The sequence below is a fragment of the Prionailurus bengalensis genome, chromosome A1 (assembly GCF_016509475.1).
Source record: "Prionailurus bengalensis isolate Pbe53 chromosome A1, Fcat_Pben_1.1_paternal_pri, whole genome shotgun sequence".
Taxonomy (NCBI): domain Eukaryota; kingdom Metazoa; phylum Chordata; class Mammalia; order Carnivora; family Felidae; genus Prionailurus; species Prionailurus bengalensis.
In genome coordinates, this window is record NC_057343.1 from 101583031 (window position 1) to 101598521 (window position 15491).

General features: G+C 42.8%; 1 protein-coding gene across 1 annotated transcript in view; it reads left to right on the plus strand.

The window, feature by feature from the left end:
• SNX24 (sorting nexin 24) overlaps nt 1–15491 on the plus strand; it is a 159325-nt gene that overhangs the window by 48056 nt on the left and 95778 nt on the right. The window lies entirely within an intron of this gene.

Sequence of the window (15491 nt, forward strand, 5' to 3'; positions counted from 1 at the left end):
AAATACTTCAGGAACAGTACTGCCCTTGCTCACACTCTGTCTCTCTCTCAGAAGTAAATAAACATTTAAAAAATTAAAAAAAAAAAAGAAAATGTTAATTAAAATACCCCATTTATTCTTCAGATATGTTCTGGTTTTCTTCTTTTCCAGGGTACACAATACCTTCCAGAAACTACATTAAAAGATGTATAAATATAATGTATATTAAAATTAAAAACATAAATTTATGAATTTTGTATCTAGTTGGTCCTAGGGTTAGTTGGCATAGTAGGGACAGGGGATTTTATGTTTGGGTTTTTTTGTTTTGTTTTGTTTTGTTTTTGCACCCCTTCTAAATCATTGAGTTATATGGGTTAAGTCTAACATAGTTTTATTTTTATTTTTTGATTAATTGAACTCACATCTCTGAGATTCAAAGTCAAGTGGTCCACCAGAGCCAGCCAGGTGCCTTTGACAGGTGCCTTTGTTACTCAAGTGTAACATAGTTTTAAAAACAAGGGCAAGAAGGGGCACCAGGGTGGCTCACTCGAGTTAAGCGTCTGGCTCTTGACGTCAGCTCAGCTCATGATCTCACGGTTCATGGATTTGAGCTCCACATTATGCTCTGCACTGACAATACAGAACCTGCTTGGGATTCTGTCTCCCTCTCCCTCTCTGCCCCTCCCCTGATCGAGCACTCTGTCTCTGTCTCTCTCTCAAAGTAAATAAGGAAGCATAAAAATAAAAACTTGAGAATGACAGGTTGTTGAAATTACACAGTCATCAAAGGGAATGCCCCAGTATTTTAAAAATATGTCCATTTCTTACTTAAGGTCGTGAATTTTATTTTGAGCTGTGAGATCATGACCTGAGCCAAAATCAAGAGTTGGACACTTGACCACCTGAGCCACCCAGGTGCCCCAAGGTTATGAAATGTTTACATGCCTTTTTACAAATCTCAAATTACATACTTTGAAAAAAATGATCTCAAAGTTATACTTTTGTCTGTTTTATAGCCCCTTAAAGTATTAGTAATGTACAAAGTCATCAGATAATCCAGAATGTGTTAATTCTATTCAACATGCTGTTTAAAATGAACTCTGGGGGGATGATGTCTGGGTGGCTCAGTCGTTGCATGTCCGACCTTTGGTCTCAGCTCGGGTCTTGATCTCAGGGTTGTGGATTCAATGAAGCCCCATGTTGGGCATAAAGCTTACTTTAAAAAATAAATATTTCTCTTAGCATAATACCCTCCAGTTCCATCCATGTTGCTACAAATGGCCAGATTTCATTCTTTATCGTTGCCAAGTAGTATTCCATTGTATGTATAAACCACATCTTCTTTATCCATTCATCAGTTGATGGACATTTAGGTTCTTTCTATAATTTGGCTATTGTTGGAAGTGCTGCTATAAACATTGGGGTACATGTGCTCCTGTGCATCAGCACTCCTGTATCCCTTGGGTAAATTCCTAGCAGTGCTATTGCTGGGTCATAGGGTAGATCTGTTTTTAATGTTTTGAAGTCAGAGAAAGACAGATATCACATGTTGTCATTCATATGTGAGTCTTGAAAAACTTAACAGAAGACCATGGGGGAAAGGAATGGGAAAAAAAAATAGTTACAGAGAGGGAAGGAGGCAAACCGTAAGAGAGTCTTAAATACAGAGAACAAACTGAGGGTTGCTGGAGGGGTGGGGGAGAGGGGGAAATAGGTGATGGGCATTCAGGAGGGCACTTGTTGGGATGAACACTGGGTGTTGTATGTAAGCCAGTTTGACAATAAATTATATTAAAACAAATAAATAAATACATAAATAAAAATAAAATGAACTCTGTGACCAAGGGAGCACGATTAAGAATGCTAAATGCTTTTTCATTGATAATGAATCTGAGATTGGTTTTTCTTTTGCCTTTGACTCAAACTGCATGGAGTCTCATGGGAAAAAATGCCTCTCCCTCAGGCCTTGAGTGCATGTAGACCATGGTCTGTTGCTGCAGACAGGCTCGGAGCAGCCATGGGGCATCTACCCCTCCTGAGTGTCTCACAGGTGGCTCTTTGGGGCACGGTGACGGCGTTATCTCCCAGGAGGCATTTTAAGTAAGTGTGGAAGAATATAGGTATTTCACTTCAGAAAGGTTCTTCCAAATCCTTAAGGTCATTGGTGGAAGTAAATGTTAAGACGCATGGTGTACTTACGGCCTCGTTCTGGCTGTATGGATATAACACAGGACTACAGTAGGCATGTCTCATTTCAGGTTTCTGTTTGTGGTTTTTGCTTTTTTGTAAGAAAGGATCCTGACGTCATCTTGAGCTTGTCAGCAAGGAGTGAAAAGTAGAGGCTGGTGGGAGACGGGTAGGTGGGTGTCCCAGAGCGTTAGTTCCTGATGTGTGGGTTCATTCTGTTGGTGCCCTTGAGAAGCCTGTGAGTCTAGATGTTCACTGTGTTGGTTAGGGCTTGCCTGAATCAGCCACTCCTTCAGGAGATTTGGTAAATACAGGTGGCACTGGTCAACTACTTCCAAAAGTCTTCATAGTAGAGCATCACAGTGTGGCCCTGGAAACACCTGTTTGGAGTATATGACCAGATTTTCTGAGCAGGAGTTTAACAGTCTTACTTTCCAACTCATGTTACTCTTGTCTCTGAGATTATGTTTGTAATTATGGTTTTCAGGTTCTGGGACATTGCTTAAGAATTCAAGTTTAAATGGATTTGCCCAGACCATGCGGTTTTCCTTGTCAAACTCAGACCTACCGGTTATATTCTGTTCCAATGAATTGTGGATGTCTCAGGATTAATAGTTCAACCACATTTAAGTACCTACTATGTGGCAGGGCCTCAATTAGGAGACAGAAGTGGAGGGGCACCTGGGTGGCCCAGTTATTTGAGCTTCTGACTCTTTGTATTGGCTCAGGTCAGGATCTGACCTGATTTTGTAAATTTGAGCCCCAAGTCAGGCTCCACGCTGACAGTGCAGAGCCTGCTTGGGATTCTGTCTCTTTCCCTTTCTCTCTGCCCCTCCCCTACTTGCACTCTGTATCTCTCAAAATAAATAAACTTAAAAAAAAAATAGGAGACTGAATTGGAATAATGGCTAAGAGTTAGGTGCAGGATATGTGTATAAAAACAAAGGCGTAGAGGCCAGTGAACCACAAATGCAATATGTGTCCACAAAGAACTCTAAGACCAGAGAGCCTGCATGGGGTCGGTTTTTCTCCAGTCTTAGGGTGACCACAAAACTTAACATCTAAACTGATGTACTTTGGGAAGTAAAATGTGGCAACGCTGATCATTGTGCTGGGACTTACGTCTGAGGGTCATTGGGGTACATGGTCCCTCTCTCCGCTTATCACCCCCCCCTTGGCTTCCCACCCTGCTTGCTATGTCTGTAGTCTGTCATCATGTCCCTAACACAATTATACTTACCGGTTTTTTGTATCTTCTTCACTGTGAGTACAGCAGAGTGGGTTTGATTTGAGTCCATTTTTTGCTTCCTTTTAGGCAGAGGACACAGTGTGTGAATCGAAAGTATTTGGAAAACAACACATAGCCTGTGGTTCAGAAGCACTGAGTTGACAAGTGTCCTAAGGCATACGTGTTGGTCTGGGGAAGCTGAAGCATTTTTATAGTGTGATGTGTGACATGGCAATCCTTAGACTATTTCTTGAAAAATCAAACGTGTTTGAAATGAACACGCATAAGACTTTTCTGCTTTACTGTGTACTGTTTTTCATTACGGAAGCCAGGGCTATAAGTAAAAAGTCAGCTACACCAGAAAGTCCCTTATTCAGACCTGTGTAACTTCCCCGCTGAGGCCTGGCCAGCAGTGGCGTTTGGGCAGGCGGACTGGAAGATGTGCGGTCAGCAAGACTGCTCTGCTCTGTGTGTGTCGACAGAGCACCGTGCTGGGCTCTGGGGACTCCACAGGAGATGTGGCTTCTGTCTCCAAAAGGTCTCAGGTCGCAGGGGGAGGCCGCCACGCAAAGCTTGTAACGGCTTCACCCGAGTGTTACTGAAGCCCGGAGGAGAGCCATGGTCATTGCCTGAAAGAAACGGAACATGGTAAGGCGGGAACGGGAAGCTTTGCCAAGCAAGGAGGCCACGGCAGTGGGTCTGAACACCCTCCTTTGGCTCAGATGCCATTTTTTCCTTGTTAGTGTATGGATATTCTTTCCTTTCCTCTCCGTTTCTTTATTTTCTTTGTGTGCCCTATACCTTTAGTTTCTTCTGTCCTGTACTCTTAAAAAAATTTGCTTTTGAGTACAAATTTTGAGTATGTGCATGAGAAGGGGAGGGGTAGAGAGAGAGGGAGGGAGAGAGAATGAATCTTAAACAGGCTCTATACTCAGCATGGAGCCCGACTTGGGGCTCAATCCCATGAACTGTGAGATCACGCCCTGAGCCAAAATTAAAAGTCAGATGCTTAACGGACTGAGCCACTGAGGCACCCCTCCCCTTAAAATTTTTTAACTATATCTATAAGAAGATTGGAAAAAATAAACAGTAATGACTTAGCATTTATTTTTTTATTTTTTTGGAATGTTTATTTGTTTTTGAGAGGCGGGGAGGGGCAGAAAGAGAAGGAGACACAGAATCTGAAGCAGGCCCCAGGCTCTGAGCTGTCAGCACAGAGCCCAATGTGGGGCTCGAACCACAAACCAAGAGATCATGAACTGAGCTGAAGTTGGATGCTTAACCGACTGAGCCACCCAGGTGCCCCATGACTTAACATTTATTAACTACTTTCTTAGTGTCAGGTAATATATGGAGCACTGTAACGTATGATCTCAGTTACTTCTAAGAGCAGTTCTTCAAGTTCATCTGCTCTCAGTAGATGAGAGCATTTGTTTTATAAATCTTTTATAAATGAGAGGAAAGTGAGATGCTGCATAGAGGTTAAACAGCTTGGTGGAGGTGGTCAGACAGTAAGTGGGAGGGACAGGATTCCAACCAGCAGCAGGCCGTGACCACCTGTCCATTCATTGTCCTTTGGCTGCATTCCCAGCATTTGGATACAGGCCATTGGTGCTGCAGGAGATAATTTCAGTAATGCCTCCACCTTAACTAATATTCGTTGACAAGCGAGAAAGTTTTTGCTTCTCATGTAACTTTTAATCCTATCCCATTTTCCCCAGTCCTCTAAAAAATTCTCCGGAAGCTTTCACTTGTCTTCACGTTTCACCAGTCTCTCGAAGGAAGAGAGCAGTCTGTGGCCTCAGAACCTTCAGCAAGAAACATATCTTAAAAATGAGTATTTCTTTTCATACTCACTTTAAAGTTATCTTTATTTTTTACTGAAGTAAAAAGTCTACTTGGTTAAAAAAAAAAAAAAAAGAATTAAGTCCAGAGAAGATGCAGATGTGGCCAGGTTGTGTGTGTGTGTGTGTGTGTGTGTGTGTGTGTGTGTGTGTGTGTGTGTGTTGGAGGGGCGGGGGCAGTGGCTGTCTGGGAATTTGTAATTTGGGAGACCTCTCCCACCTCAAAGGAGAAATTAAAAAGGAAAAATCAAGGCCAGACAACCCTCAGGGTAAAGTGTTAGCTCTTTTTTCCTTCTTGGATGGGAGGCTGGTAATTTTGTCCCTTGCACTATGTTTTCCTTTTCTTATGTTTGTGGCGAAGTATTAGGTGTGTGGCTTGCTGATCCCTATTCCAGACACGTACTGATTTCAACTTTACAATCATGTGTCTTTATTGGCAATGGAAATAGCAGGTGGTTAAAACTGTTATCTTTACATGTCAAAGGAACAGGGACACCTTGGTGGCTCAGTCGGTTAAGCATCCGACATCACCTCAGGTCATGATCTCGCGGTTCATGGGTTTGAGCCCCACGTCCGGCTCCGTGCTGACAGCTCAGAGCCTGGAGCCTGCTTCCGATTCCGTGTTTCCCTCTGTCTCTGCCCCTCCCTCGTTCATGCTCGGTCTCTCTGTCTCTCTCTGTCTCTCTTTCAAAATTAAATAAAAAATTTAAAAGTAAAAGGAGCAGTTTGTATGCAGAGGGACTTGATCTGGTATTTTACTTCCTAGAAATACCCAGATTCTTCCATTAATAAGTAAATTTTGAATGTTTCTCAAGTTACCCCCCCTTCCTTTTTTTTCCCTATTTCCTTCCTTTTTTTTTCCTAGTGTAACAAGAATCAAAGAAATGCCCATTTAAACTTCTTTACCCAGTGGCATAAAAGTTTTAAACTGAGCAGTTACAGCTCACTACGTGGTCATTCCATTTTTCTTTTTTAAAGGACAGCCCAATTAGATTTTAGTAAGATTGAGATTTCAGTGTCTCTTGGTGTATTTGTCAGGACAGATTCACAAGTAGTTTGCAAGTGTTCATGAACAAATCAGGTTAGTAATCCATTGATACCAGCACAAATAGATTGTCCTCATCACCACATAGACAAAACAGTCAGGAGATGGGTTTGGGGCCGTAAGTACTAGTGGCAGGATATAATGAAGTTGTATTCCATTAAGCTCTCGTGTACGGGGGGCAAAATGTCATCACCTGAATGTGGCTGCATTTCTGTGATACAACCTCATCTGTTCCGTCAACTAGTTTTGCTCTGATCAATAAGCAGTTTTCTGTGGCCTTTCACTGCTGTCAGATGTCATTGAGTGATGTAAATGCACGTCAGAAACTAGAAACTTGACAGCTCACCCAGAGTGGGAAGGGAGGGGAGGAGAGGGAAATTGCTGCAGGAGACATGGTTGACAGCTGACATCTCGGGGTAACCGATTGGACACTAGCAGCCGGCACTTTTCCCATATAAACATCAAGGAAAATGATCCCGCTACGTGTAAAATACAGAACAGATGTTCTAGAGTAATTGAAGGAGAAATTATTACTGTAGACGGTAGGGTATAGTGCTCATGTAGATTGTTTACGTGAAGTATCACAAAAACAATTAGTTGCTGTTAGTTTTTGACTAAGAACAATGAAGTCAAACGAAAATACTGACATTTCTATCCATTTTCTCCATCACCTACTGCCAAAACTATAATTAGGAAAGTTTGGGTCAGCCCAGAAAGACACGGAGCAAAGCATTTATTATAACAGCATCCCTGAGATAGGATGTTACGTAGCAGTAAATGGAGGAAAAGGACAGTTTGTGTCCTCTCGCGTGGGGAGACTGCCAAGGACCATTGCTAAGTTAAAAAGCAAGAGATGGTTGGGTGTGTAATGTGCGCCTTTTGTGTAGAAGGGAGGCACGTAAGACTGATGCGGTTTGAACTTGTACGTCGCCAGGCTGAAAGGCCTGTTAGCCTGGGCACCCAAAGCAACTTGTGTGACTTGCTCACAGAGCGATTTGGGCTTCAAGGGAGTCTTCACTGTTTACTCATATCTTTTTTCTTAAACTTAAAAAAAATTTTTTTTAATGTTTTAATTTATTTTTGAGAGAGAGAGAGAACAAGCAGGGGAAGGGCAGAGAGAAAGGGAGACACAGAATCTGAAGCAGGGTCCAGGCTCCAAGCTGTCAGCACAGAGCCCAATGCGGGGCTCAAACCCATGAACCGCAAGGTCATGACCTGAACTGAAGTTGGACGCTTAACTGACTGAGCCACGCACGCCCCCCTTACACTTTTAAAATCAAACGCATGTGTTACCTATTCAAAATACTGAATTATTAAAATATATTTATTTATTTCATGTTGAAAATGGTCTTAAATACTCTAAAAGAAATACCGTCATTACCGTATTAACAAAGGACACTCCAAGAACCCTCTGGTTAGATTCTTCACTATCAAAGCTAGACAAAGACATTCAAATATATTAGAATTGAGGGGTCATTAAATACTAGTTTAAATGACTTTAGAACCACGGGCTAAAATTCAAGGACAGTTAGGTCACGAAAATAAGGCCCTTACTGTATGTTAGACACCATACTATGTAATTTATATTTATTATTTCAAATCCTTACAGGGAAAGTATTATTATCTCTACTTAAGAGATGAAAAAAGACTGATGCCCAGTGAGTTTAAATAACTGTAGGACACATGGCCAATAAGTGGTAAAGCTGGGATTTGAACCCAGGTCTTTGGTCTCCAAACATAAGCGAGGCGAGTGAGTATCAGAGTGGAGAGGACTGTAAACCACGTGGGCGTGTGCATCCTGTAAGGACAGTTGCCTTAGCCCGTGCCCGCATCATGAGTAGAGTGCAGTGTGTCCCTCAGTGTCCCCACTCAGCCAGCTTTCCCTATAGGATGACTTCTTTCCTGCTGGTATTTCAGTCATAATCTTGTGCTTAAAATTGGTTAACCTCTTTCTCTTCGCGGAGCTCCATGGGGGAAACACCATGTCTCTTTTGCTGCCCGCTATATTCCAGCTCAGAACCTGACCCACAAAAATATTTAATAAATATTGACACTTGAACAACACAAGCGTGAGGGGTGTTGACATCCCCCACACAGCTGAAAACCCATGTATATATACCTTTTCACTCCCCAGAACTTAACTACTAATAGCCTACTGTTGACTGGAAGCCTTACCAATACCATAAACAGTTGATTAACACATATTTTGTTTATTATATATATATTATATACCACAAAATTACAATAAAGTAAGCTAGAGAAAAGAAGATTTTAAAATCCTAAGGAAGAGAAGATTCACTTATTGTACTGTATTCAAAAAAAAAATCCACATGTAGACCAAACCTGTGCGGTTCCAAGGTCAACCGTACTTGCTAGAGGGGTGACTTATTTTCAGAGGCGGACCCTGTAGTAATGACAAGATGACATTGGTGTGGTTATCTTTTGGGAACTACATAATGGAATAATTCTTTCTAGGGCATGGCTTTGCCTAATGAGGAATGCAGCCTTGAGGCCAGAGTGGATTGAGAGCTTGTAGGTTCAGGGCTGAAAGATAACAATTGAGTCTATAAATAGTGAACCATCACTTTCCTACCATAGGAGTCACAGCTATAAAGGCAGAAGATTAGGAACTTGTCCAAGGTTCACCTTGACAATGGGAAACCTAAGTGAAAAAATCCAGTAGAACAAAGTTGCCGTAGAACATTAATCCTGCCATTGTGATGTTCAGGATTTGAGGTATTCTGCCTTATATCTGAGTGCCTTGAGACTGTCTTCTGGCTGCTCCCTTTGTGTCCACCCCATTTCTAGTCTTATTTATTTTCATTTTCACTTTTGAAATTCTTTTCCTTTTAATTTCAGGATCACATTATAAGATGTGGGGAAAGGTTCAAAATTAGGGCCATCCCCACGGCTCCTCAAAGGCTCAGCCTGCAGGCAGACGGGCTTTGAGGAGTAAGTGGGAGAGGGAGAGGAAGGAGGAAGGGCTGTTGGTAGCGGGTGGCTTTGGCGATGATGGAGACAGAGTGTGGGATCCTGACCCTCTCCCTCTTCAATCGGTTTTTTGGTGTAAGTAGGAGGAAAGGCTGCTAACAGATACATGGGGGAACTGCTTTGTATACAATCCATTCTGTTCTCTCCCCATCCCTTTCCTAGCACTCACTTGAAGAACCTTCTCGGTACTCCAGGTACTTCCCACACTGCATGAATAGGCTACAGATACATTTGCTAAATCTGCACACCCACGACACCTTCTCCCAGTGATGCTCTGGGAAGAGCCAGGCCCTTCCTTTTTACGCATCAGAGTCCTGTGTCAGCCTCATCGTTACGCAGTTTTGACTGGAACCCAAAGTGGGCCATTGTAACATGTAATCCCTGTCACTGATAGAATGCATTGTTTTATACTCATTAACCCTAACATGGGGATTGTAGATCATGGCCCATCTTTATGGAGATCCCTGTTATCACATACTCTCAGCATGGAGGGTTAATCTGAGGACTTCGCTGTTCTCCTCCACAGTGTCCTTTATAGGACAACTCAATTCAGTCTCACGTTCACAATTCTCCCCTCTCGGTGGTATTATCTCTCACTGGTGGTTTTGGTGTTCTCTTTGCCACTCTAAGTGGGCTGCTGACTTCACCCTTGGTCCAGCATTGATAGAGCCCTGTGGGTGCCTTCTGCCTTTGCCTTTCTTCTGAGACTAGCCTTTATAGGACCTTCCTTCTTCCACTCTCTTCTCCCCACTCCCCCACCACTACTTTTTCTTGATTTGTTTCCTCTGCCAACACCTGCAGACTGCTCAGTTGCACTGCCTTCATTACCCTGGAGGGGGCTCCACCCCTCGCTTTCCCTCTTTGGACTGGGGCCCACAGACCTATGGTGGTTTGCTCTCTCCTGGTAACCAGCAACCTTCTCTTGGTCTTACATGCGTGAGGAAGGGAGAAAAGGTCTTAGTGACTTCATTTTTAAAATGTCAAGTATCCACTTTGTTTGCAAACTTTTAGAGTCCCATTTTAAACTTGTTGTATGACTGAGTCCATTTTTATTATTTTTTAAAGTTTATTTATTTTGAGAGAGAGAGAGAGAACGCACGCATGGGGGAGGGGCAGAGAGAGGGAGAGAGAAAATCTCAAGCAGGCTCTCTGCTGTCAACATGGTGCCCCACACAGGGCTCGATCCCACGGATCATGAGATCATGACTTGAGCCGATACCAAGAGTCAGACACTTAACCAACTGAGCCACCCAGGCGCTCCGACTGAGTCCATTTTTAAACTGACGTGGTGTAATTATAAAATGCTTACATGAAAACGTTAAGAAACGTAAAATTTTTGATGTGGGACAGAACTTTGGGGAAGACTTCAGCACATTCCTGCTTGGTTTTCCCCGTCCTCTCAGAACTTGGCAGAATCCATTATTTCCCAGTCAGAAGGATTGTTGTGCACATCTCATCAAGGCAGCTCCTGCTTACAGTCATTGAGTGGCTTCTCCCTGCTCTCTTGAGAAAGGCCCAAGGATCCTCAGGCCCAGCGTGACCTGGCCCCTGCCTACCTACTTTCCATCCTTCCTCCCCAAGAGCTGCAGTCCTCCCATTTCCTCAAGTGCATCTGCTACTTTTGTTAAACTAGCCTTCCTCTCAGCCTCAAACCACCCCCACCTTGCTCTCAAGTCTTTATCACTTCCTTAGAGACTGAGCCCTAACTGGCTGTCCTGTTTGACACTCTCTTGGCGGTCTGTCCCTCAGAGCACTTGTCATACCGTGCATTGTGTTGTTAGTTCACTGTAACCTCACCATCCAGTGTATGTGGCCACATAGATGTGACCATACAGGGCACCTGGGTGGCTCAGTCGGTTAAGCTTCCAACTTTGGCTCAGGTCATGATCTCATAGCTCTTGAGTTCAAGCCCCATGTTGGGCTCTGTGCTGACAGCTCAGAGCCTGGAGCCTGCTTCGGATTCTGTCTCCCTTTCTCCCCCTGCCCTGCTCATGCTGTCTCTCCGTCTCTCAAAAATAAATAAAACATGAAAAATAATTAAAAAAAAAAAGAAGCGATCCATACATTTTTACTGAATAAACAAATCAACTGGAGTCATAAGTGAGAGTAAATAATTTATCTAAGATGGCATGACTACTTACTACCAAAATTGAGATAAAACTCATAGCCCTTGCCACGGCCTGGTTTTTGTTTCTTTACTAGTAGTCTCTGTCCATGCACGTGACTTGTTCATTCTCATTGACTGAGGAAGATGTGCTGCTGACATTGTTTCCAGGGGTACCTCAATATCTGTGTTCTGTTTCTAGCTCCTCTGTGGGGTTGGTTCCTTCTGGTACGTTCCTTGTGCCCCCTTGTAGTGTTTCATCACCGGAGCCCTGCTTTGTGGTTTTGGTGTTTTAAGGTCAGAAGGTGAATGTTTACCTACTTTTCTTAATTCTGTCAAGTGACTATTTCAGGTTTTGTGTTTGTAATTCTTGGTGCTTTTATATTTTAGAAGCTTTGACTCTGAGTCCCAATCTTGGTGTTTCCTTGTAAAATGCTTTTGTTTTGAATGGTAGATCTGGGGCCTTTGGCTTTATCCATCTCAAATTCTGTGGTAGCTATTTCTTTGCCCTTATTGACTCACTTTAAAGAAAGAGCCTGTTTATTTAACAGTGGCGTGTCGTCTGTTTTCCCATAGTACAATCTCTGACCCGAAACTAGGTTGAATTGTAATCCCTCTTTACATAAGCTGCCTGGACTGCCTGGAAACTGTCAGTTCAGCCTTCTCTGGTGGGTGATTTGGGATGTGGGCTCGTTATGCTTGCATGGCAAACTCTAAGTCATGATTCTTTTTCTCCGCTCTAGACTGTACAGAAAATTTACTGGCTGGCCTTAATTTTGTTATTGGGATCGACAAAACTTCACCACAGTCCCTTTTCATTTGCTCTACAAATACTTAAAGACTGCTCCCCTGGGGTAAACATCTCTCCTTGCTCTACACATGCCATAGGGATAGACCTCTGGTCTTGCTCTGGCTTCTCCATGGAAAAGACGATCTCATGTGACAATGACATGATGAAAAATGTGGCCTCCAGACCGAGCCTGGTAATCCTGTAGAAGAGTGATTCAATATGGCCCTGGTATGCAGGTCTTCAACTTCATTATGGAATTAAAGGAAGAAGCGTGCTGTTTGCTTGCTTGCTTGTGTCTGTTTTTAATTTTTTCCCCTTGGCTTCATACTTGCTTGTCCGACCTTTGTGAAGGAGGATTTGAAGAAACCACGCTAGGGTGGTTTTACATTTGCAGCTAATGGTGGTAGTAATAATGCTCATCATCCCTTTCTAGGCCTCGGGGTAAGGACCCTATCCAAAATCCATTAGCACAGATTCTAGGAATCATGAAGGTGAGTTCTTTGCATATCATCTAAATTAATCTAAGAGTTAGTTAGAATGGTTACTCTAGTTTTATGGAGTTCAAGGTAAATCATTTAGCACAATTTTGAATGGTGCTGACAGACCAAATCATTAAGAGCAATGATGATTTTTCTGGAGCGTGTAGACAGCATAGGGACAAGGGCACCTATGGCACTCTTTGATAATTGATTTTGCAAAAAAGGCTCCTCATGACCATAACTGTTGCGTGGTTATGACGCTTTTGAAAAGGCATTTATTTTTCTGATCCTTAGTCTTTTTAGCTGTAAAATGATAACATTCACCTGTACCTTGTGCCTCTCATTGGTTAGTAAATAATATCACCCTACTGAGATGAGTGAGGATGATTAACTGATTGATCCATGACCGTGAGTGTTTCATAGGCGTTTTGGCTTGCGTATAGTGGTTCCATTCACAGAATCTATTGTTTGCCCAAGACCAGTGTTAAGTGACCACGTAATGCATGTACCGCCATTTGCCAAGAGATGGAAAGCCAAACTGTGTCCTTGGATGCCTACCAGAGAAGTTGTAGACCCCGTTTACAGCTATTTCCTAGGACATTTTGGAAATCTAATTTGGTTTATCTCATTGGGCTAGCACTTTTGTGTGCTGCTTGATATTAGTTCTATCTTTCTTCTTGACTAAATTTTAAGCCTTGGAAGTTCTGTCCTGTGTGTATTACTGAGCTTAGCAGACATTAGGAATTTAATAAATATTTTGTAGCCTTTAGAGCCGAAAGGGTACTTGTTGGACATCTAGTTTAACATTCTCACATAGTTACAGATGGAGAGAAAGAGGAAATCCGGGGAGTTAGGTGGTTTACCAGAGTCACAGAGTCCTGGACACAGAGCAGAAAGACATTTCTGAAATGTCGTTTCCTCCTCTTTAGAACGTACAGCGTTGCCTTTGAACAAAGTTTAAATGAAGATTAAAACTTGTGTTTTACGAAAGCACACTTTATGTACTATTTTAAATAGGTCTCTCCCCATACAAATTCAAGTGTGTGTGTGTGTCTAATCTGTAGAAAAATTTATTTTATACTCTGGGTGCAGTTCCAACTTTTTGCCACTTATTAAGACTTCAGAGATACAAACCAGTAGCTCAGTAATTGCTTTCTTGAATCTGCCTTTAATAATTACATTTAGTAAAGCTGTATCGAAAATTAGAAAGGCAGAGACTAATGGAAAACTAGATTTTTCACTGAATTAGAAAGCAAGACAATCCATATATTGACAACACTTCAAGTTGAAACAGATCAGGAAAACTGTTTTGGACTGTTTGTGCAGAGAGGCAAACCCAGGCCTGATGGCCACTGGCATCCGCATTTTATGGAAGCAGAGAAACTCCAAGAGATCTCATGTAAATCGGCATGTTGCAAGGAGAGAGTCCAGGCCTGATTTAGGAACAAGTCATTTGAATCTTTTAAAGCCTGGAATTTCTCCTTGGTACTAACAAAGAAGTAAAAAATGAACAATTGCGTTAATGAAGTGAGAATACCTTCAAATTAAAAACTGTACTCACTTGGGGGTCCTGTCTTGCAGTCAGAAGAAACCCGACCAGGAAGATGGTGGACGGGCTTCACGTGGCTTACTTCTGTGGCATTTGGTGTCAGGTTTTGACTGTGTGGCCGGAAAAATTAGTCATTTTAGTTTGATTGCGTTTTGAGAAAGCATATGAAAGAAACGCCAACAGTGTATCAACTCAGAGTTGCTTAGGTCCTGGGAAAATAATAAAAACTGACCTCCAATGACGTTAGGTAAAAGTGCAGAACAGAAATACTACCTCCTCTCCCCCTGTCAGGTAGACAGTATGTTTTTGCACACTCTCCAGGACCAAGGCCAAGGAGGCTCTCATGCTCTGTCTCCCCTCCTGGCACCAGACCCGCTACATAGTGCACAGGCATCAAGTCAGTGAGCCGGGCTCACACTATGGAGGCACAAGGTTATTACAGCTTTAGAACAATGCCTTTAAAAGGGCTTGATGTGATGGGCCACATTATCGTGGACTTCCTGGGTGAGTCCCTTTAACAGCAAACGGTCGGCCACATCCTTTCTGAGAGCCTCTGCTTGCTCACAACCTGTGGCACTGGGATGTGTCCCTGTAAGGTAAGAGGAAATGTCCAGAGACTGGAGAACTCAGGTGAATAGTCACATTCAGACGATAGCACCTGCTCTCAGGCTAAGGAAGAGAGAGGGGTGAGCATTTTGACAAAGGAAGCTGGTGGGATGAGAAGGCACGTGGTCTAGTCTTTTTGAAAACCACAGACCGACCTGGAGCTTATATAGAGCCCTCTGATTTCACAGCCAGAAACCGCACACGAGGTAGAGGAGGAATAGGAGAGGAGCAGGGTCGCCTGTTTCGAGAACTGAATTTGCTGTTTGGTAAAAGAGAGGTAGCAGAAGGCAATCCCCTGAACAGAATCTGATCCGGAAGACAGTGATTTTGAACAGTAAGGTAAGCGTGCCTGGTCAGTTGCGAATAAGTTAACGTTTGTTTTCCCTCGTCATTGTGTGAAGCATAGCCCAGAAATGTGCATACCGCACAGTCTGTACCTGAGAGCAGACTTCGAGAAAACCACTTGCGATCGAGAAGTACGCAGTTGTCATGCACAAGTCAAACATGAGCTGTCCCGGCTGATGAACAGACAATAGAGATGAGAAATGACTTTCCTGTCTATATGGCTGCTAGATGTCAAAGAGGGACTTGGAACCCAAGAAGCCTGAGTTACAACTTTTTTTTTTCATTTTGAACGTTTTCACTCAAAATTTTAGAAAATGCTATGAGATACACATCTTCGACGAGGA